At 45.9% G+C, this 22433-nt stretch overlaps 1 protein-coding gene across 3 annotated transcripts in view; it reads left to right on the top strand.

Annotated features, from left to right (window-relative positions):
- Nucleotides 1–9339: 9339 nt before the first annotated feature.
- GABBR1 (gamma-aminobutyric acid type B receptor subunit 1) overlaps nt 9340–22433 on the top strand; it is a 166459-nt gene continuing 153365 nt past the window's right edge. Inside the window, exon 1 of one of the 3 annotated variants that reach the window (XM_085847467.1) lies at nt 9340–9534. The gene's annotated coding sequence lies outside the window, so the exon portion shown is untranslated. The remainder of the gene's footprint in view (nt 9535–22433) is intronic. The other 2 variants (XM_085847468.1, XM_085847470.1) reach the window with 2 other exon arrangements.

Here is a 22433-nt window from a genome sequence, read left to right as displayed (position 1 = left end):
GGAAAAAAATATTACTCGGCTGAAGCCCAATGACTCCAGCACAATAAATGCCACACCACATTGTGGTACGTTCACCATGTTCGACTCATTGGTGGAACTGCCCAGGATTTTCTTCCACCTAAAATTGGGTGTTCTGCTTGTTAACATAACCTGCACGCTCAAAATGAGCTTCAACTGACACGCCAAGTCTTTCAATAAACCTGTCCTCTTCCTCAAACATCTAATGAAATGTTTTACAAAATTCCATCCTTCTTTGTTTGTCATGTTCACCAAGTTATTGAGCCATTTGTATTTGGAGGAAAATGTGCAAATCATCCTTCTGCATGGTCAAAAGGGATGTTCAATGCCTGTGACAGCTTTCTGGTCGAATGGTGAGGACTACACTGAACAGCCTCACGCACAAATACAATATTGTCAGGTATATATATTGGCATGTCCGGGAAGTTGATGAACCCCTACCTGGATGGATGGCCCAGCTTCTCCCTTGAAGGCCTGCAGCATAGACTCAGAGATTAATGCGCGTGCGCGGGAAGGGGGGGGGGTGCAGTGACGGAGGGACGGAGGAGTACAGCATGGGGGGGTTATACTCGAACTTCACGACAAATACATGGATACAGCTTCTTTAAAAAGAATACATTTCATTGAAATAAACAAATATTTACAAAGGACAATAATTCAAAAGGGAAATGATAAAAATGAAGTAAATAAATCCGACAGTCGAGGTGCCTCTTCACACAGACTCAAATAATGACAAAGGGAAAATAAAAACTAAAAAGAAAACCCTTCCTTTCGAGTATTCTTGCACTTAGCTTGGCCCAGAGCTGGTCTCTGTGGAACATGGAATCAAGGCGCTTCTATTTGCACGTGCAGACATGCACAACAAAATGGCGTCTCGTTGCTTCTCACGTCGTGGGACAAATGCACGCCAGGCAATCTGTGAGCGGCACTCCACACCAAGGCTCAGAGACCCAGTGCAACGGCTTCGTGTGTCGATCATCCTCACTGACCCAGCCAAGAGCCAAAGGCCAGCATCTTGCTTCACCACATGAGCTAAATAAATCACCTCAACACAAACACAAGGATCTTGCCATCCTCCTCGGGCATGCGCTACCCCTCAACTCTCGCCTCTCAAAAATGTGCAACAAACCCTTCCTCTTCAATCACACCTCTCCATCCTCTGCCTCCGGTGCATGGCCTGCTCACACGACAACTGGGAAGGCGGGGATTCTGCCTGCTCGGCTAGCTTCTGACATCATGCCCATCAATCATCAGCCTCAGGGGCGTGACCGCCCGCCGTCACCCTTGGAGGCAGGGCTTCTGCCTGCTCAGCACATTTGCTTGTTTGTCCTCATGGTTTTGGTTATAAAGACAGACGGAAAAGTTGGGGCAATTACATAATGGGGAACTTATTCTTACTCCCTAGCGAATTAACAGCGCACCACCCCCCCCCCCGTGTGGTGACATGTAACACTTAAGCTCACAGGTTCCCTACTTAGTTACATCGAGATGCCTCCTCCACGTCCACGGGCAAAGCAACTCCACACAATGCTGTATTCCCTTTTAAATTCAATTCCTTCATCTACCCCCACAACCGTAAATATATATATATATATATATATATATATATATATATATATATATATATATATATATATATATATATATATATATATATATATATATATATGTGAGAGCAGACCCGGTCTCAGGGCAATGTTTCGCCGGCTTCATCGGGCACAATAGACCATTGTGCCTGATGAAGCCGGCTGCGAAGCCGGCGAAACGTTGCCCCGAGACCGGGTCTGCTCTCACTTTCCCGCTTTTTTACTCAAATTAGTGTAGTCGATCCACTTTTTTACTTTTTGTTGGAAGTGCCTTATTCTTCTTTAATTAAAAAAAAAAACAGTGTATATATATATATATATATATATATATATTTATATATGTTTATATATATATATATATATATATATATATATATATATATATTTATATATGTTTATATATGGGGTGGGGTGGTCGGGATCATGAGAGGAGTTCTCAAATCCACTATTCAGCCAATGATCCTGTAGCCGATGAACCGCGGATAATTCCGTGGCTCGGTGGGCTGCTAAACAACTATGGATGTCATGCAAGACGTTTAATTCAGGCAGGGTCCGGCGACAGAATATGCCTTACCTTTTTGGCCAATTCGACCCCCCAGATAGAGTACCGTGCTCTAAACATCCAACTGCGATTTATTAGACAGCCTAGTGATACCAAAAGCGGAAACATTGGTTAATGGCAACTCGTAACGAAACGGCGGGGGTGAACTTCCTGTTTTACACATGATGCTAAACCAATGAAAGCTGATATAATCAGACAATTTGGGAAACGGTTTATCTAGTCAACAAAAGGCATGTACTGTACTCACAAGGCAGTCTTACAAAAGCAAAGTTATAACCCCGAGCATTGAAGCCCTTTCTTATTCATTCACTTGTCACTGTTCTACATAACAAGCACCTCAATCATTCTGGGGAAACAATGTAAGGAAGAGGGATAGATAGAAAAGTAAAAGGTGTATTTTCGGCCTTTCGCTCACCGGATGCCAGCCGGCGGGCTTACGTTGGCGTTGGTCCCAACAAAAGGAGTGGGGGGGAGAAAGAAACAGATGGTAGGTGGTGTAATGCGACGCGTGGGGAGAGGTGCAGATGGTGACTGCGTGTGGCTTAGAGGAAGCAGCATGAGGTGCGACAATCCGTGTGGTCTGAAGAAAACAATCAGCGCTTGTTGATAGCTCATGCTTCCATATTGAATGGAATAGAACAGGGATATCAAGAGAAAGACAGCGTGAGTGAGTTTGTATGGCCAACATGTCCAGGAATTCTCCACCGGCTGGGCCCTTTCTCTCCACGGAACCTTGCTCACTCACGCTCTACGTCGACACCAACCCTCCGTTGAGCTGCGGTAACCAGCTCATTCCTGTTCCACCAGTCAGTTTACATAAATCCTCAGACGCGCAGCTCCATTCTGCGCTCCGCTCTGGATTTTTATAGGCCGTGAGGAGGCGTGAGATTGTGGCTGCGGAGCTTCTTCTTGGGCTCGCGAGCGTCGTGGTGTTGATGTCGGGGATCACCAGGGTTTTGCCTTCCCATTGGCCCGCCTTGTCTCCAGGTGACGTTAATTGACTGTACCCAGGTTCTGCAGCGCGCCCGGTGACCAAAACGTCGCAGTGCATCGAGGTCGTTGTTAATATTGCTGTTGGGGGTTCGGCAAGTTGCCACTGTACCGTACAGCAGTTCCACACTGCGTGATGATAATTTTTTTCTGGGAGATTCCTGGTTTTGTAATGCGATGCTTGAGGCTGTCATTTCTGAAAAGTTGCGGGAAACATGTTGCAAAGCATAGATAGATGTGCTGCAGAGGTGTGGAGGGAGAGAAAGGGGGAGAGGGAAAGAGAGAGAGAGAGACAGAGAGAGACAGAGAGAGAGACAGAGACAGAGACAGAGACAGAGAGAGACAATGGGGTTCGATTTTAACATAAACACAACACATATTCTCTTCAAACTGATATGAGGGGGTTGGGGTCCACAGAAACAGAAACAGAACCAGGTGTGAAGCAATTTTTGAGAGCAAATTACTTACAAATGCGACTCGATTGGATGTGGAACAATGGTGAATTGTAATATAAAGTCCATTACATTGAATTCAGAATCAAATGAGGTGGCGATCCCTGAGTCGGGTGATTGAGGAGTTGCATGGCATTTATAGGCATCTACTCATATTTTGCGATGCGGACTACAATATCTTCCATCACAACAGTATTCCTCCTCGACCCACACCTGAAGACCCCACCTGACAATATCCCAGTTCGCTGGAACTTTTGTGCATAGTCATCACCTACTCACAGAATGTAAGTTTCCAGCTATTGCTCATATATATATATATATATATATATATATATATATATATATATATATATATATATATATATATATATATATATACACTGAAACTCAAAAGAAACTTACCACCTTTTAAACCTTTAAATATCAACAATAACACTGCGTGTAGAAAATGTGTGAACATATTTGTGGACAATGGTGTCCTCACTGTCAGACAAAACGGTCACGGATGGTCACTTGAACCTTCAGTTGTCACTTCATAGCACAGCTGTTGAACAGCCGTTTTGACTGTCAGTGAATAGCCAAGAGGTACGGGATGATTTTAATGAGCTGCACGTGATGTCTTGATATTGGCTTTAAAAAGGCCAGTGCAAAATGGGCATTTCAATCAACATGCCACGATTGTCAAGGGATCAACGGCAGTGTGCCTTGGGCATACTGCAAGGCGGACTGAGCTACCGTGAGGTGGCACGTCGCCCTGGCTGTTCACACCAGACGATATCGGCCCTGGTGGACAGAGACACCGTCCACAACTGCAGATGACAGACCTCGATCAGGGAGGCCAAGAGTCACCACTGCAAGGCAGGACAGGCAGATGGTCCTAAGTCACCTGCAGGATCGATTCCGCCCAGCATCCCGCACTGTGGCAGAAACTCCGGGGCGTGCAAACCCACGGATCTCCAATGATACTGCACGAAGACGACTGAATGATTATGGTCTGACTGCCAGAAGACCATACAGAGGCCCCGTGATGACGGCTGCCCATCGCCGCAACCGACAGAGATGGTGCCAGAAGCATCAGCGGTGGACCTTGGCGCAGTGGAACGAGGTCGCTTTCAGCGATGAGTCAAGGTTCTGTGTGGACAGTCCTGATGGGCGTGAGCGTGTCTAGAGAATAACTGGCGAGCGACATGCTGATTGTTGCGTGCGTCAAGCCAACAGGTGGGGTGGCCCAAGTGTGATGGTGTGGGCCGCCATATCAGGCCGGTACAGGATGCCACTGATGGTTGTGGATGGGAATCTTAACGCCCAGCGGTATGTGGATAACATACTGCGACCTCATATGCTGCCATTCCTGCTAGACCACCCAGAACTGAGAACCTTTCAGCATGACAACGCTCGTCCCCATGTTGCTCGCTTTACCACTGCATTTCTCCAAGGCGAGAACATCAACACCATGCAGTGGCCTGCGCTCTCCCCTGACCTGAATCCCATAGAGCACCTGTGGGATGAGCTTGAGAGACGCGTAGTTGGCAGGGCCAGGACACGGGCAGAGCTGCTTCAGACATTGAGGACTGAGTGGGACAGAATCCAGCAGCAATCCATCCAAAGACTGGTAGGCAGTATGCGCCGACGATGCACTGCCTGTATCGAAAACAATGGTGGCCACACGCTATTGAAAGGGAACTGACATTGCACCCTGTGCTGTTCTGTACTGTAGAACAAACTGATGAGATGGTGTATCTTGGTCAAAAATGACATGTCATCAAAAAATGCCAATGTTTCAATTAGCAATTGTTGGTTTGTTTTATTTTGAACTGTTACAATTTTATTACATTTCAAACAAGTGGTAAGTTTATTTTGCGTTTCAGTATATATATATATACTCAGCAAAAATAAAAACTTGACACTCATTATTTATCAAATAGTGTTTCGAAACTTTTCTTGAAAGAGTTCTTGTTGTGATTATGGTTAAAGGCATTGTCGAGGGCATTACTTCACACATTCATTCTACTGGTCGGGCCTACGTAGCACGTAACAGAGCACTGCACGCTAAAATCACGTTTCCACGTGACACAAGTCACGTGGCCTATTGATACACCTGCAATTGATCTCAAGGTAGCAGAGGAGAGTATAATCTCAGAAAAACAAGGTTTTATGGTTAATTATTCGTTAATTTGCAATGCCACGACTGTCACACATTCAGCGTGAACGTGCCATCGGCATGCTGAATACGGGAACATCCGTCACTGACGTTGCGAGGGTTATGGGATGCAGTCGACAGACCATCCATAACCTCCAGACACGTCTCCATCAAACTGGCACCACAGCTGACCGCCCCCGTCCTGGTCGACCACGTGTTACGTCACGCGCAGAAGACCGACAGATTGTCTCACGTCATTTGCGTTATCGGTTTGTCACTGCCACATCCACTGGGAATGAATCGTTTGGAGGTCGAGTGACTGCCCAAACCATTCGAAATCGCCTGCGCTCTGCTCGTCTTCATGCACGGCGGCCATATCGTGGACCAATTCTAACCCGTTTCCATCGACGCCAACGTCTTCTTTGGGCACGACGGCACCTGAGATGGACCCAGCGAGATTGGAATAGAGTTGTGTTTAGTGACGAATCAAGGCTCACACTAAATTTTGCTGATGGAAGGGTTAGAGTGTGGAGAAGACGAGGAGAACGCAATGCCCAGTGTTGCGTACAGGAAGTGGATCGCTTTGGGGGCGGTGGCGTTATGGTTTGGGGTGGTATCAACGGTCATGCTCGATCCCGACTCATTGTCATCCAGGGAAACCTTAATGCGGCAGCATACAGGGATCAGGTGCTCGTTCCAGAGCTTTTACCATTCATGACAGCTCATGGCCCAGGTCTGACTTTCCAACAGGATAACGCCAGACCTCATACAGCCAATTTAACAACGAATTTCCTCAGGGACGCTGGCATCAATGTCATGGAGTGGCCCTCAAGATCTCCTGACCTCAACCCCATAGAGCATGTGTGGGATGTGTTAGGCAGGCGGCTCCATCAAGTAAGGAACCCTCCACAGAACTTGCAGGAGCTTGGTGCCATGTTGGTACAAATATGGCGGCGCATTCCCCAAGCTGTGTTCAAAAGCATCATCCAATCCATGAGGAGACGTTGTATCGCAGTTGTGAACGCCCATGGAGGACACACCCGATATTGACATGATTTCATTCAGTTGTGACTCACAGTTTTTGATCATGGACATTGTCGTCGCATTTCCGGTGGAACCGATTCCATGACAAACATGATCTGTATGCTACAGCATCTTTAATGACAAGAGAATTGAATACAATCGTTATTTCAAACCTATTTTCCAAAGTGTTCAAATTATTGACTTTGAAACGAGTGTAAAGTTTTTATTTTTGTTGAGTTTATATATATATATATATATATATATATATATATATATATATATATATATATATATATATATATATATATATATATATATATATATATATATATATATTTGCGGATCCGGGGGTGGGGGGGTTCTCATCCGAGTCTTGGTCGCCAAATGTTACAGATTCGGCGCCACCCTCACCACCGCCGTCTCCGGGGTTTATAACGCCGGCTGGCTCGGCACAGGCCTCGGGTCACACGTCTTCAATTGCGATACCAACGTACCCCTAGACCTTACCAGTTGGGGAAATAGACCCCAGTTACAGACTGGTTTTGTCAGATACCAAGCGTTTTCTGCCAGTCTGTAACGATTTTGGTGTTATATACCAATCGAGCGAATCTTTTCTCAGCGCGGCACGAATTGACTCAAAGCGGCAACTTCATACGAATCAACCAAATTTATTGGGGAACATAGAGGAACACAACACAAGCAAAGTATTCACGACAATGTTATTATCAATCTATAACCCGTTCTTAACTAGGGAACTACGGATTACGGGTTTCAAGGGGGACCCTAACGAGATATACCTTAAACAACATGCAGACAAGACATAGACAGCATGCAGACAAGACAGAGTACTTGGTGATGTTTCATGGACGAGAGGAAAGTGTCAAAAGCACGAATGTGGCTCATAACAAGCGGATGTCCATGGATTCGAGCCCCAAGCTCGAGCATGCCGTGTGGCAAAAATGGCGCTCGTCCTCCTTCGTCGCACCGCCCATGCACGCGGCCTCCGCGCGTTTAGACCCCGCGAGGTGGACTGCACCAGACCGTCAGATCGATGGTGGGTTTCAGCTGGTTTCGCACAAGGTCCAGCATACAAGTCCAGGCCTGGCCTGTTCACCAGGCCTCCTTCACGAAGCAGATCGCAGACAGACACAGCCGTCCCCTACACAGCGGATCACGACTCTCACCAGTCGTCTCTCATCCAGCCGAGGGCAGACAGACCTCCTGCAGTCCTTTCCCTGCCTTTCCTTCGGCCCTGGCTCGCTTCTCCAGGCCAGAGAAGGCAGACCCGGCGCGCCCAGGTCCAGTTTCTCTCCCGGCAGAATCACCACTGACTTTTCTTCTTTCTGCTCGCCTCGAAGCCCACCGGCCAACTCCGTCCTCTCAGTTCTTTTCCACCTTTTCTTTTCGGGGCGCGCCCCTTTACGAAGCTGACAAACTCCTCCCCTTCGTTTCACTTCCTTCTCCAACCCACTCCCTCTCAGCCGATTGGGCGGGGCCTCGTCCGGATAGGGGAAGGAAGAAGAAGCTCTCGGTACACCACCACTGCACAAACAATAAACAGCCTCTACACCTCCCGACACACATGTAACGTCCATTTTACCGAACAGCCTGGCTAAACATGCATTTACTGGAAGATCTGGGCTAATCCTATATTTAGTAGCATACTAAGGGCCATCTCCGCAACAATATATATATATATATATATATATATATATATATATATATATATATATATATATATATATATATATATGTATCCCTATCCTGCTGTCATGTCTGTTACTCATGTATCATTGTTGGCCTGTCCCTCATTCCCAGGCCCTAGCATGTTATCTACCTAAAGTCATGGCTCACCCAATAATGCATCCTGCCAGTCCGTGCCCACATTCATGTCAGTGCTGATTCCATTCACATCCATATCAACCTTGAGCCAATCCACATTTACATCCATTCAGCTCTTCGTCTGTGTCCATCCACATTCTGGCTGGGAGTCGGCCTGTGCATTGTGTTGCTCACACCGAGTGGCCCCTGGCCTGTCCCCACTGACTCCAATGCGAGTTTCCAGCTTCCCTACACTGATCTCTTTTGCTTCTATGGAGGACACATAGCACCCCCTCTCCCCATTCCCCCTGTACTTTTGTCAAGGTAATTCATGATCAGGTATCATTTGGAAGACACCTCACATGCAACCGTTCTCACCAGGACCTGTTGTGTAAGCTGGGAAATGAACCAATGAAATTGCTTCTCTTAGATGTTATGGGGGGGGGGCGGAGGAGGGGGCTCATAAAACGATTAATAACCAGTAATGTAGGTGATTTGGTTCTGATACATGAAGAGTGGCCGTGGGTGATGTGGTGAAAGTAAAATAAAAAAAATTAATAAAATCGATTAGGAAGTGATGGGGATGCTTACAATTCCACGGGGTCAGGACAAGTGGGGGGAAGAGGGCATTTTAACAGAGGCTGAAAGCAAAAAGGGGGGTGGAGTTCTTTGAGAGCGGAGGAGGTTGAGGGAGAGAGAGAGGGAGAGGAGAGAGGGAGTGGGGCAGGAGGGGAGGAGAGAGAGAAGAAGGGGGAGAGAGAGAGAGGGGGAGATAGATCGTTTCCGCAAGCCCTACAGTCCGCAGGTACAATTGCGCTTTCCCACTGCTCTTGGTGCTGGAGAGAAGAGGGATAAAGGAAGGGAGGGACCAGCGTTCTGTGAAAGAGCAGTGGGTGAGTGGGGGAAGAGGTGCAGCGTGGGAAGGAAAAGGAACAGCTGCAGGTGAGAATCCACGCTGTGCTGCGATGGGCGCACTACAGTGTGCCGAGTGTGATTCAGGGTGCGGTAATGTAAAAGAGCTGGGTAATGTTTGGTGGGTTATGATGGGTTGTGATGGGTTGTGATGGGTTGCAGCCTTTTTACTGTACTAAGCGGTGCCATGTTTGTTATAGTTAGGTGTTCCAAATAAGGAACAGAGCGATGTGTGTACAATATACCTGTTTCTGGGATGTGCTTTTTTGCTTTTCGTGAAGGCATTTCCGTTTGAGTGTGACAAAAATGTTTATTAGGATATGTAATGAGGTTTTCCATGTCTGTATCAGTTTATACACACACACATATATATATATATATATATATATATATATATATATATATATATATATATATATATATATATATATACACACATACACACATACACACATACACACATACACACATACACACATACACACATACACACATATACACATATATATATATATATATATATATATATACATATATACATACATACACATATACACACACACACACACACACACATACACATATACACATATACACATATACACATATACACATATACACACACACACACACACACACACACACACACACACACACACACACACACACACACACACACACACACACACCCCAATTTGATATGCACTCATATTTCAGTAATATGATCATCAAAATCGCAAAACCTTTTAAAAGTACAAAGTACAGGAGAAGCTCCATTGTGATGGACCTCGTGGGAACTAAGGCAACATGAATGAACCATCATCCATGGACGAGCACAGATATCTTGGAGAATGGACGAGGTGGGGATGACAGATTTTGGGAAAGGCAGATTTTCCCCACCCGAAAGATCATTCATGAGCCAGCTGGGTTTTAACTGACAATCAAATAGTGCTGTGGAAATGACCCTGAAACTCGATAAACTTCCTGAATCGAGGTGTCCATATCCCGAATACCGGTGCCCTCAGCTGGATTTGAACCCACAATCTCGAGAATGCCAATCCCATGATATTAATTATGACGAGTTATTACCATTATCAACATTGTAGAGAGGGGGACACTTGAAGAAGAGAGGGGGACACTTGAAGAAGAGAGGGGGACACTTGAAGAAGAGAGGGGGAGCAGAGGAAAAAGAGTTGGGGTTGGGAGGACAGGAATTGAGGAGAGAACAGAGAGTTGTGGTGGGAATGGGGTGGGGGAGTGGAGGGACAGAGAGGGACAGAGAGAGAGTTAAGAGATGGGAGTTGAGGCTTTGGGGGTGGGAGAGTATTGAAGACTTGGGGTTGGCAGGGCGGGTAAGGACTTGGAAGTTGAAAGGGTGGGTTGAGGACTTGGGGTTGGAATGGGGGTGGGGGAGTTGTTGAGAACATGAAGAAGAAAGGTGAGGAAAAGGCAGGAAGTTGTGGTGTGTGGGGGGGGGGAGCTCGGGAGGGGATAGAAAGTTGAGAGAGGTGAGTTAAGGGTGGGGAAGAGGGTGGGTTAATGACTTGAGGTTTGGGAGGTGGGTGAGGACTTGGGGTTGAGAGCAGGAGGGCTGCAGACTTGGGAGTTAGGAGGATTTCAAGAAGAAGGGGGGATGGGAGGACAGAGAGTTTTTGGGCAGGCACAGATGATGGGCAGGGAGAGGGGTGTTGAGGCTTGGGCTTAAGGACTTGGGTTTGGGAGGGGAGTACAGGACTTTGGGTTAGATGTTGGTGGGGGGGGGATTGGTTTTAATAACTTAAAGTCATATACAGTATTTATATATACTAGTACAGGCCCGTAGGGGCGGACCGGTAGGTGCGTAAACGACGACTGGATTGGGGCATTATTTCACCCCCCCTCCATTTCTCGCCCCCTCCTCTCTCCTCCTCTCTCGTTCCAGTACCCTCTCTCGTGGGTGAGGCGTGCCAGTATATGCAGCTTCGTTCCTTCGCTCTCGTAAACGACGACTAGATTGGGGCATTTTTTCAATTAGATCGGACCAACCGTATCATAAATGGCAATAACTTGGGAAACACCTGGGAAACATACTCAGGTCCCCAGCGTCAATTGTGATGTCATATCAAACGAAGAAGAATTGTGATGCCCCTCCTCTCTCGCCCCACCTCTCTCGCCCCACCTCTCTCGCCCCCTCCTCTCTCCCTCCCCTCTTGAATTGTGACGCCCCCTCTCACCTCCTCTCTCGCCCCCTCTCACCCCTGCTCTCTCCCTCCCCTCTTGAATTGTGACGCCCCTCTCTCTCCCCCTCTCACCCCTAGTCTCGCCCCTCCTCTCTCACCCTTCTCTCTCGCCCCCACTCCCACACCCTCCTCTCTCGCCCTTCTCTCTCGCCCCCACTCCCACACCCCGTCTCCCGTCCCCCTCTCTCGCCCCCACTCCCACCCCCTCTCCCCCTCGTCTCGCCCTTCCTCTCTCGCCCCCACTCTCATCCCCCCCTCTCGCAGATATTGGTCGACAGATAAATGGCCGTAACTTGGGAACCGCTCGTCCGATTAATATCAAACCTCGAAAAGGTACATCCGGGGGTACCCAGCAATATTCCTGGCAAGTTTCAATCAGATCGGACCGTCAATCGTGCAAAAAAAAAATAATAATAAAAAATAAATAAACATTGTGACGTCGTTCGTGATGTCATAGCACCGTGTCTTGTCATTTGTTGACAGATAAATGGCCGTAACTTGGGAACCGCTCGTCCGATTAATATCAAACCTCGAAAAGGTACATCCGGGGGTACCCAGCAATATTCCTGGCAAGTTTCAATCAGATCGGACCGTCAATCGTGCAAAAAAAAATAATAATAAAAAATAAATAAACATTGTGACGTCGTTCGTGATGTCATAGCACCGTGTCTTGTCATTTGTTGACAGATAAATGGCCGTAACTTGGGAACCGCTCGTCCGATTAATATCAAACCTCGAAAAGGTACATCCGGGGGTACCCAGCAATATTCCTGGCAAGTTTCAATCAGATCAGACTGTCAATCGTGCAAAAAAAAATAAATAAATAAATAAATAAACATTAATTGTGACGTCATTCGTGATGTCATAGCACCGTGTCTTGTCATTTGTCGACAGATAAATGGCCGTAACTTGGGAACTGCTTATCCGATTAATATCAAACCTTGAAAAGGCACATCCGCGGGGCCCCGGCAATATTCCTGGAAAGTTTCAATCCGAAGAGGAAGCAATGTGACGTCATAGCACCGTGTCCTTTCTGGTTGACAGACAATAATATATAGGTCGTTATTGGTTGAAAGACATTGGTCATTGTATCACGTTATTCTTTTTATTCACTTATTGTGCTGTTATTGTGTACTGCCAATTATTGTGCTAGTATTATTATTAATATGCTGTTATCATTATTCTGAGAAATAATGGCATCATAAGATGATAAGGTGGAACGACACTTCAGCTGCCATATATACACCTTTTCAACACTGAAAAAAGCAATAAAACGGCCGTAACTTGGGAACCGCTCGTCCGATTGACATCAAACCTTGAAAAGGCACATCTGTGGGGCCCCGGCAATATTCCTGACAAGTTTCAATCCGATCGGACCGGCGGTCGTCGAGAAACGGCGGTCGCAGAAAAACAAACAGACACAGACAGACACACACACAGAGATTGCTGGAATTATAGATAGATATACATGTATGTATACCGTATACGTTATAAACGAGATCGAGCATATTATTTTAACAACGATGATCTTTGCTGAGGTATACACATTAGAGTCGATCTGAGATTATAGATTATGAACCATCTGTATTAATGTATTTCTGTATGCAGACCCTTGCACACTCACTAACACACAGATGGATTACAATTGTCCTTCCCATCAATTCAGGAATGAGGGACGCTAAATAACAAAGTATTGGGACAACACACCCAAACTTTAAATGACCCATCCTTCATTGCATCCTTTCCTCCACACTGCAAAGCAGCACTTGCTTAATGATGGAGTATTTGTGACATTTTTGGAGATGCTGACCAGCATGACAAGGCACATTGCCATACTTTGGTTGGGAATCAGTTCAAAGGACAATGACATTGAAAATCTTCAGTGGTCAGCAGTTTAGAGCCCTGATATCAACCCAACAGATCAACTCCTTGGGAGACTTGGATGCCACCTGAAAGGCACAAAAACATGGCACAATCCACCATTGAACTTGCACTTGCTCTGAAGGATAATAAGCCTTCCTATGCCAATACTTTGTTCACCAAGAGCACTTAATTGTTGACTTCATAAATTGCATAACTTGTTCTTTTGAAATTGTTGATGTCTTTGTGAGACGTTGGCACTTTAATTATACCTCTACACCAGTTTAATTGCTGATGCTTTTCCAGCAACAGGTGGTTTAACACTTCAACATGAAGTAATGTCAATAAACATCATTTTGTATTATTTATAACGATGCAATTTCCTCAAATGAAACAAATGACACCTTCTCTGCAATTTCATTGTGATGCATGTTTTGTGTTTCTTAACTTGCTAATTTAACTAGAATGGCACTCGGTAGAGCACAATCCTCCACCACGTAATGCCTGATCCACGAGAACATATCTGGGTCAAATACATGTTTGAAATATTATGCTATGCATGACTACATCGTTTTTGGCCCTATCTCTCTCAATGGTGAAGAATCACTTTAAAAATTAAATCATTATCGTATCCATCACCTTACGTTCGTTCTTCATGCCTGTTGTTTGTGTCCTTTATGACATCCTTAAAAAATACTAAGTTTCCTGTTTGGAATGATTTTCAATTTTGTTTGACTTCCAGGTCGGCAGACAAAGTATAAAAAAAAAAAAAAAATGTTACTCTGTGCGTGGGACGGAATTCCACACAATTTGCCAAATTCAGAGTCAAAGTATGCCTCTCTCTCTCTATGCCTCTCTCTCTATGCCTCTCTCTCTATGCCTCTCTCTCTCTCTCTATGCCTCTCTCTCTATGTCTCTCTCGCAGCCTGTGGCTGCTGGTTGCATTATTAGTTGGGACGTGGCTATGCCACTGATGCAGTGTCCCCCTTCCCATTACACTCGTGCTCATTTTGCCAACCTCGGAAGGATGACAGGCTGAGTCAACCTCCTGGTGTATTTTAATTCAGTGGCCAACAGGGATTGAACTCAGGACCCTCGGATCCCAAGCCACCACCCTAACCACGAAGCCAACACCAGGCTTGTAGGCAGAGTAATGACCAAACGTCTAAATATCCTCCCAGAATAGATGGAGGTTAAAACAAGCATTCCAATCTACTACTATGACTACTTTATAGGTCCCAATTATTCCCATAATTTTGTGAGGTCGGCCAGGGAATGTTTTCGCCCCAACTCTTTCATGAACTGGCCAGACCTGCTGCTCAACTGAAGGTGGTAGGAATTTGTAATTTGGCCAGTGAGTCAGCGATAACTAGCCTAATCTTCACAAAGGACACCGTGCGATCTTTAACGTCTTCTAAATCATGTTGGCAGACGGGATGCCCATTTTAACCTACATCCGAGTGAGGGCACACATTTCGATGCCTCTTCTCCATGCAAAACACCAGGATACCAATTGATAGCTGTGTCAGGTTTCAAACGCAGGTTAGGCAGCTCAGTGGGCACGCCTCTTGGATATCTTGACAGCCCCAATTACACGGCCATCAGTGTACAGTGGACAAATGCATACAGGATGGTATTTTGAATGTGGGTTCTGAGCATCATGAGCCATCAGTTCAGGCTAGATGGAGTAGATGGACAAACTCAAGTTCATGGTGCACTTCGGCAGATCTGAATGGATGAACACTTGTGGTTTTTCTGACTCTAGCATACCTATCCATTTGACCACATTTTAAAAAATGTAATTCATTTTTTATGAAGACTCTTACCTCTTCTTGTTTTCTGAAGAATAATGTGTAATTGATATTTGGTATGTTGCCTTTTCATCAGTAACGATTGACTTTTTAAACAAACACCGTGAAGATTATAGAACATAAATGATGCGACGGCTCCGTTAGCGGCCCCTACCATTGAGTTGTCCATTGTGGGTTGGATTCCCAGTATAGTCTCTCAAGATAAAAAATTGAAGTCCTCTTGCAGTGCCAGCAAGGAATGCTGTTTCTTGGAGTGTGGACCAAGAGCCTGTTGTCAGTCTGAAGGTGGTCAAGACCAGAGACCTTGAGGTTTATTTTAAAAGGGTAGGCCATTGTGGGCTAATGCCTTGGCCAATTTACATTGTTGGTCTGAGCTTTATCATTAGCGGTACCTGGTGGGGCTGAGATGTTGACATTGCACAGGAAAATGACACTTTACCTGCGTCTACCTTTCGGTACCTTTGTGATAGCAAGGAGCGATTCATGGTCCGCATCACACTCTTAAAATAGCTCCTTGAGTAAAGCTACGATGACACATTGTACTATTTTTATCATACTCGGGAGAAAATTACACCGAAGAAAAACCTCTTCTTGAAAAAAATTAATAAATTGCAACTCCTCGATGCTAGACCACAGTGATGACTAACGATGTATCACTGGTGATCATTGCATCATGTAACACCAATCCTACGATTAATTTGCAATTGGTCACTGACTTTGACACCAACATAAATTTTTATTACGGACCTTCGGCATCAAAAAGCTACATATATCGAACAGTTCCAAATGAAACACCTCGCCGCCATGAAAGCATTTAAATTGCATCATATCTACACCAATACATATCAGTGTGTGCGTGTGTGTCAGTGTGTCTCCTCCATAACTCCAAAACTATTAAAACCGAGCAACCTGAAAATTTGCGTGCACACTAAGGGAACTCCAAGGAAGTGCAGGAGTGAAAATTGGGTGTTTGGGTTAATTAAAACACCCATTTGAAGATAATTAACGACCTTATTTAATTATATGCTTTATCAGGCGATCTACAGCCACCTCGCACTTTTGGGGTCTAAAAGCATCTCCTGAGTAACCCTGCTGGGGTACGAAACCACCATGTTTTTTGGCCTGCTTAACCATGCCTCTACTTGGAATAGGCCGCAATGATTTCTCAAAGATAAAGTTTTTTTTCACTTTCCTCACTGATATCGAATGCCTGTTCATCATAGCTATGAATCACTAGGTACATTGTATTGCTTTAAAACGCACGGAGATGCCAGTGTTCATGGCTTTATTTCATTTCCACACATGCAATAACCTCAAGATTCTCTTAAACTTAAACTAAACAGATTTCAAAATTTAACCTCCAGAATGAAACTTAGCAACAGTTCTAACTCCTTAAAAAAAAAAAGTGTTCATTTGTCCAATTTGGACATATTTAATATTTTGGGCGTCTCCGGGAGGGTGTGTGTTTAATATGACAGTTCGGAGATTGCTTTCGCTTGCCAATCGAGCCATTCCTCATCAACCATTTCATTGGAGTGCTTAAGCCACTTGGTAAGCTCTCTACAATATTCTTACTGTCACTGAATACTGTATGTTGATCGACTTCAACAATGTTCAGGGGGCACTCGCCTGCGTTGGCCCCGTGTTGTTGTGAAGTCTATCGGGCGATGCCTGGCCCTCTGAAAACGTGCAATTTCCTCTTTTTTTTTTTTTACAATATTCTTTCATTATATGACCTGACGCTTCGGCAGAGATAAATACAGATTGCAAAAAAATGAAATGTTTCATTAACATCATGGCAGGACAGCCGAGAGGTACGCACGCTCACTCTAAACTGTGTAGCCTGGGTTTGAGGCAGGAGAGCCGAGAGGGACGCACGCTCACTCTAAACTGTGTAGCCTGGGTTTGAATCCCGACCCAGTTGTATACTGCCATCCTGCCGTTTCACAGGCAGGGTGATTCATCAATGTGTGTGCTGTTAAACTGGACATCACATCTGCCGGAATCCTCCCCCTCTCCTCCCCTCCCCCACATTCCCATAACTCTCCACTCTCCCTCTCTCAAACCTCTTCCTCTCTATCTCTCCCAACCCCCCCCCCCCACACCTCTCTCTCTGAACATATCTGGATGGTGGTTATGCCCGGATGGTCGTCATCTCCGCATGTATCCAGATGGTGGCTAGCTCTGCACACATCCAGAAGGTGGTTATGTCTGGACGGTGGTTATCTCTGTTTTTGTTTAATACAATGCCGAGGCTCATACGAGAGCTAACACACAGAACATAGAACAAGGGGAGCAGCAGACAGGAGGGTGGGAGAGGGAAGAAAAAAAAAACTGTGGGGAACAGAGACATGCGGAGATCTGTGGAAGGGAGAGGGATGGGGTGGGGTACACAGGGTAAACAAGATGGACACTACAGTGACTTTTAGGTCCTCGCACAACAGGGACGTTCAGGAAGGAAAGCAGGGAATTTGAAGGAGGTGGGTTTGGGGTGGATTAACGGGGGTAGAAAAGATCGTGCTTTTGGATCGGAGAAGATAAGAGGTGGTGGTGAACAGCTGTTTTGAAGACCTGGAGGGAAGAGTGGGATTGAAGAGAGTGTGGGAGTTTCTTCCAAAGGCGGGAGAAAAGAGAAATGAAAGAATGAAGGTGAGCAGTGATTCTTGATTTTGGTAGTTTTACCAGATGGGAGTTGAGAGTGGACATTGAGCACGCTGCGGAAAAATGTGGACATATCGCAGACAGAGCAGGGGGGGGGGGGTGGGGGCGAGGCAGGAGAAGAGATGGCAGAAGGCAGAAAGACCACCGACCCGCCTGCGTTGAGAGAGTGAGAGACCCAAAGACTCAGCTTCATCGTGGGGGATACCAATGATCCTAAATGCCTTGGTTCCACAGCATGAAGCCAAAAAAGGTGAGAGGCAGGAGCACCAGCCCAGAGGCGAGAGCATTTCTCCATCAGGCTGCGGACAAAAGTTTTGTTTGTGGTCAGGAGCTCAGGTATACCAATAAAGGACTTTGCATGACGTAGGATGCCCAGTCGGCGACTGGCTTGAGAGGCCAGCTTGGAAATGTGGCTTTCCCAGGAAAGATCATGGCAGATAGTGAGACCCAGAAGCTTGAATGAAAGGACTTCTTCAAGAGGATTATTGAGAAAGTAGATGGGGGGGGGGATTTTGCAGACAGTCCTTTTGGAGAGACATAATGAGAGTGTGAGATTTGTCAGGGTTGAAAGACATTTTCCATGTATTGAACCTGCTTGTGAAGATGCTGCTGCTTACTGATCTGAGGGATGGCAGAAGGTACAGCAGAGGGTGGAGTCATCAGCAAAGAGATAGAGGATTTTCCAGAGAGTCAGAGAGATCATTGATGAGATCATTGCATGTATCCGGATGGTGGTTATGTCCGGATAGTGGTTATGTCCACAAGTGTCTGGATAGTGGTTATTTCCTGATAGTGATTATCTCCAGGCATGTCTTGATGGTGGTTATATCTGGAAATGTCTGGACAGTGGTTATGTCCAGATGGACCGTCCCCTCTCACTGCCTTACCTTGCCCTCCCCTCACGCTGCCTTCCCTTGACGTATCTGGACAATGGTTATGCCTGGATGGTGATTATCTCCACATATGTCTGGAAGGTGGTTATCTCTGGATGTATCCGGATGGTGGTTATGTCTGCAGGGTGCTTATCACCATATGTGTCTGGATGGTGGTTACGTCCGGATGGACCCTCCCCTTACACTGCCTTACCTTGCCCTCCCCTCACGATACCTTCCCTTGATGTATCTGGACAGTGGTTATGCCCGGATGGTGATCATCTCCACATGTATCCAGACGGTGGTTATGTCCAGAGGGTGGTTGTTGGTTATCTCCACACCTAACTGAATGGTGGTCATCTCTGTACGTATCCGGATGGCGGTTATTTTTGGACGATGGTTATCTCCATACATGTCTGGACGGTGGTTATTATCTCCGGGCATGTCTGGACGGTGGTATGTCTGGAAATATCTGGACAGTGGTTATGTCCAGATGAACTGTCCCCTCACACTGCCTTACCTTGCCCTCCCCCCACGCTGCCTTCACTTGACGTATCTGGACAATGGTTATGCCTGGATGGTGATTATCTCCACATGTATCCGGAAGGTGGTTATCTCCGGATGTATCCAGACGGTGGTTATTTCCAGACAGTGGTCATCTCCGGATGTGTTTGGATGGTGGTTATGTCCGGATAGACCCTCCTCTCACACTGCCTTATCTTGCCCTCCCCTCATGCTGCCTTCCCTTGGCGTATCTGGACAATGGTTATGTCCAGATCGTGATTATCTCCACATGTATCCAGATTGTAGTTATCTCTGCACATATCCAGATTGTAGTTATCTCCGGACATATTTGAAGTGTGGTTATGTCCGGATGGTGGTTATCTCCATACGTATCTCGACAGCGGTTACGTCCAGAATGTGGTTATGTCTGGCATGGGCAACTTGCGAGTACAATGTAATGTGCAATAGTGCCATAGGGTCTGTATGGTCAGACAGTGAATGATTGAATAAGTGTGTGTGTGCGCGTGTCCTGGTGAATCACAGGATTTAAAAGCTTTCACTAGTCACATGGACCGACTCATTAATTTCAGACCGAAAGATTGACCTGACAATATAAATATAAAAAGTGTGAAAAACATGAACAAAAGGAAAAATGCGACGTCTTATTTATTTACCAATTTATTCTCACTTTCTCTTCGAGCATAACAGAACCAACAACACCAATGAAAAGCTACAATTAAATTGCTCATGCTCTTGCAATTCTGAAATTCCTTTCTTGGACGAGTTTACACAATGCAATAAAACAAAGACCATGTTACAATTAGCTCAGTGGGGAGATATCCATGGGGGCATTACCATGGACAACACCAAAAAGATTTGAGGGGGTCAGTCTGTTACCACCAGACCCCTGACACCACTCTGAGCCACCCACCTCTGACTCACTCTCACCCGATGTTGTCCCTCACCCCTATCCTTTCCCTCTCTATTGCTCTGATGAGGGGGTAACGCCTGAAACGTCAGCTACCCCTTGCTTTCCACTGCAGTTAGCATACCTCAACCAACATCCTGTTGATTACCTTCAGCATTCTACCTGTCTGCCGACTCATATCGACACAAAAGCCTTCACCCTTAAGACTACTTCTTCATTCAACACCTAAGAGGCAACGGTCACATTGATTTGCATGAAATTAGCTCAATACCAATCTGATACAGTGGCTGTTGATTCTGCTTCATCAACAAAACAAAACTTGTTGATATGGTTTTAGCTCGTTTATGTAAAACTTTTAAAAAGGTGGAGAACATAAACACAAGAGTTTCTAAAAACTACTGCCGTGTCTCGTGGATCGATGCGATGGAGGAACAGCATTCCGAAGGGACAGGTTGCCGCCGAGGGGCTGTTGGCTCTATTTTATTCAAATATCTTTGGGTATTTCTCGTGAGAACTGCTGGTGTTTCACTCCATGAAACGGTCCTGGCTACGTCCTGGCCATGAAACGGTCCTGGCTCCCAAACTGGCTACGAGCATGAACATTTACCGGAATGTTTCATCAGCGGGGTATTTGGTGGTTTACCTCTCGAGGGAACGGAGGCCATCTTCCTTGCCAACATTGGCCGAGCTCATCGGAGCGCCGATGAAAATACCAACGGGCTTGGCGTCCCTAACTGGCGATGATGTGAGACCGCAAGAGGTCAACTCCCAAGAAACCGAGGTGCGGTGCAATGTGGTTAAGGAGCAATTAATTTGGCCGTGTGGTGGGTTTGGCGCACACGTTCAGTTTTGGCGAGAATTCGGCGATGCTGGAGGGCGATTCAGTGGCTCAAAATCCACAGTGATAATGATTTTAATCTAAACTGTTCAATGAATAATAACTGGGAAGGAAAACTTCCAGTAAATCGATGCAATCTTTCTGTCTTCTACCGACTCCTCTCCAGCCTTGCCCCCCCTGCTCTCTCTGCGATTTGTCCCAACCACATTTCCACAGGGCGCTCAAGGTCCGCCAACAACCCCCTTCTGGTAAAACTACCAAAATCACGAATCACTGCTCATCTTCACTCTTTCATTCCTCTTTTTTCCCGCCTTTGGAATAAACTTCCTCACTCTATTCTTTCCCATTCTTCCCTCCAGGCTTTCAAAACAGCTGTTCACCACCACCTCATATCTTCCCCCATCCAAATCCTCGATCTTTTCTACCCCCGATAATCCACCCAAGCCCACTTCCTTCAATTCTCCTGCTTTCCTTCCTGAAAGTCCCTGTAATGTCTATCTTCTCCTCGCCATGTTCCCCGTCCCATCCCCATCCCTCTCCCTTCCACAGTTCACCTGTGTCTGTTCCCAAATGTTTTGTCCCTTCCACTCCCGCCCCTCTTGTCTCATGCCTCCTTGCTGTGAGTTGTGTGTTAGCTCTCATACGAGCCTCGACCAAGGTATACAAAAAAAAAATAAATAAATAAATAAAAAAAATCAAAGGAAAATTGGGGGGGGGGAAACTTGATCAGCATCATGGGATTAAATGAGACAACAATGGGCCATTTGCCTATTTTTAGTCGAACAGATGAAGGACACATGAAAGTATAGAACCGAAATGGAGGTGGATGTGGAGAGGAGCTTTCCTTGAGGCGCACGTGGGACGCTGATGGTCCTGTAAAACCAGGGTCCCTATTGCTCGAGCTGTGACTGGAGCGGCTGGGGGGATATATATTGTTACGGCTGTGGAAATTTGCAGAACACCATAAAGGTTCCTTAATTCAGTTGGATCGATAAGTTTGTGTTCTGTTATATTTCCCCACCGTTGTTTAATGGGATTTATTCGTGTCGCAGGGCTGTGATCCTTTGAGGTAGGTTTTTCTTTTTCTATCGTTATTTTGAACCAATCACATCTCCACCACCATCACAACCAACATCGCTCCCCTTAACCACAGCACCAACCACAACCACCACGCCATCCTCACCACTCCGCCAGCAACCGTCAACATCTCCACGCCACAAACATCGCCTCACCTTC

The sequence above is a fragment of the Eptatretus burgeri genome, chromosome 11 (assembly GCF_056783735.1).
Source record: "Eptatretus burgeri isolate ZD-2024b chromosome 11, Ebu_testis_v1, whole genome shotgun sequence".
NCBI lineage: Eukaryota > Metazoa > Chordata > Myxini > Myxiniformes > Myxinidae > Eptatretus > Eptatretus burgeri.
The sequence above is the reverse complement of the archived record's forward strand: the minus strand, read 5'-3'. Positions and strand labels throughout refer to the sequence as shown.